Raw genomic sequence first — 2,190 nt, forward strand, 5'->3', positions numbered from 1 at the left:
TTGCAAAGCGGCTTAACAGCAACGCTACAGCTATGCTTTTCTTAATACCTTGCACAAAATCAAGAAACTAAGCTTCTGCCACACTGGAGCTGCTGGAAATGGTTTCCGGTGGCGCTGTTAAACGTTGAACAAAGATTGTTAATAAAAAAAGAAATTGAGAAAAATTTCCAGATTCTGTGTCCTTAATTTTTCCAACTTTAAAGGGGATATGGAATACTTTTCGAGGCAATGCTGGTTATGCCTCAGGCGATTTCTGACTGCTGTGATTTAGTTGCGTAAACAACTGAACAACTACAAAATCTACAGTACACAGGCTGTACTATTTCAACAAAAAAAAATTCAAACGTAAAAAATGGTGCCCTCAGCTGGGCTTTCGCTGGGTTCCCGCTTCCAACATCGCAGTCTAAATGACGCGATTCATCGGAGCCAATTGTAGCACGGCGAAGGTTTGGGCTGGTCAGAAGTACATGGTGTCCCGAATCACGCTGCGCTGTTATGGGACACTACCACGTGGAGTTCGCTCTTAGTGTGCCGTAACATTGCCGTGTAATTCAGAATGCCATGGAGTCAACTGAAGCCACCTATTCGCAAACGTAGCGTCATTTTGTAAGCGGTGTTGGCTCTTCACGGCGACTCGGTTTCCCCGCTAATTGGTGGCGTCGTTTTCATGGCTACAAGGACCACGTGCACTGACCTTCGCTGATCTGTCCAATGGGCAGCTCGAGATTCCACGAAGGGTCAATGCCATGCAAGCTCGTGATTTCAATAAATAGTTGAGAGTGACGATGCATGCTACTGGATGTCGTCTGCTACTTCTTCCGACGATGGAAACGAGCGCCCGTCCAGGTGAGCAGGACCACGCAGCTCGTTTTCACTTGCCGCAGCAAAGCTGTCGTTGCGTCTAGCCGGACGGTGAAAGGCGAGACATATAGGGATATACAGAAGCAGTCACAGGTGCTGTATGTAAAGGCGAGGTGAACAGTCACGGCAAACATATCGACTAGATGACGGTGACGAATTTCATTCACTGAAGGGCAGCTTTGGCCAAACAGCGCCACGGCACTACATTAGCGTTTTCTTTACACAAGGCGCAGTCAAACCCATTTCCAAGCATTTCGCCTTAGAGAAGCCGAGCTCCAGGCCAAGGGAAAGCTTGTACTCATTGTATCAGTGGTGAATAATCGGCGACGCTCGGGATCAAAACCCGCAACTCACGAATGCGAAGGCGGAGGCTTTTAGACCACTAGGCCTCCGCTGAGGTATATCTCGAGTAGAGGCTTTAACTTTAAGGACAACTGCATAGGCTTTAGAAATCGACGAGCTTAAAGGGCTCGAAAGTGTGAAACTTGTGGGTAAAGCATGCAAAGTCCTTTCGGGCTAGAGTTTGAACTGATGACGTGATCCCGATTAAAATCGTGACGGCCTTCATGCTTCTCCGCAGAGCACAAGAGCAAAAAGAAGGGGAGGGGGCGCATCATGACGTCATCGACGGTACTGCTACATTTGCAATATATCAACGCTTGCTTTCAAAGAACCTGCGCCACCGAGGGCAAAGGCTTCCGAGCGTTGTTTGGTACCATCCAACGAGGCACGGCATGGTGCGCTTCTCAGATGCCATGCGCAGTTTAGTTTCGGTTTTCGCGGCCTGGTCACGTGGTTTTACCATTTGGAGGTTGGTTTGGTGTGCCAGACGGTTTCAACACGCTGCTTATTTCACAAGGTCAAGATTAGTGACAGCGGAAAGAGTGCTTCCGTTGCTAAGAACGCGACCATGACTCAAGGGGCTACATCAGCTGTGAAGTATGAGTAGCGAAGGACTTTGACGTAGCTCCCAGAAAGCCGTCTAGAATCTTCAGCAACAAAGAAGGAATCACTAACGTTGTCAACCCCGGTGTGAAAGGAAGAAGACAGAAGATGAGATTCTTCGCCTTTGAACGAGCTGAGGAAGCCATTACCAAATTAATGGATCTTTGGTAGCCTTCGGTTTGGCGTACTCCTTCTCCACTGGACACTGTTGTTATGCAGCGAAGTGTCATAGTTGGCGTGCGGATGCGTCATGCGGGAAGAAAAAAAAAAAAAACTTGCCAAACGGTAATCGCGCTTATGGAATCCGCATTCAACGACTGTTGGGTGTGTTTTCGAATGCGCAGTTTGCCGCGCAATACATTCGCGTGTTTTTAAAGATACCTA

General features: G+C 48.1%; 1 protein-coding gene across 1 annotated transcript in view; it reads left to right on the forward strand.

Moving 5' to 3' along the window:
* Positions 1-164, forward strand: part of LOC144115857 (defense protein l(2)34Fc-like) — a 68,728-nt gene extending 68,564 nt beyond the window's left edge. The window contains exon 3 of the mRNA XM_077650404.1: positions 1-164. This exon is cut by the window's left edge and continues 1,488 nt beyond it. The gene's annotated coding sequence lies outside the window, so the exon portion shown is untranslated.
* Positions 165-2,190: the final 2,026 nt, after the last annotated feature.

The sequence above is a fragment of the Amblyomma americanum genome, chromosome 1 (genome assembly GCF_052857255.1).
Source record: "Amblyomma americanum isolate KBUSLIRL-KWMA chromosome 1, ASM5285725v1, whole genome shotgun sequence".
NCBI lineage: Eukaryota > Metazoa > Arthropoda > Arachnida > Ixodida > Ixodidae > Amblyomma > Amblyomma americanum.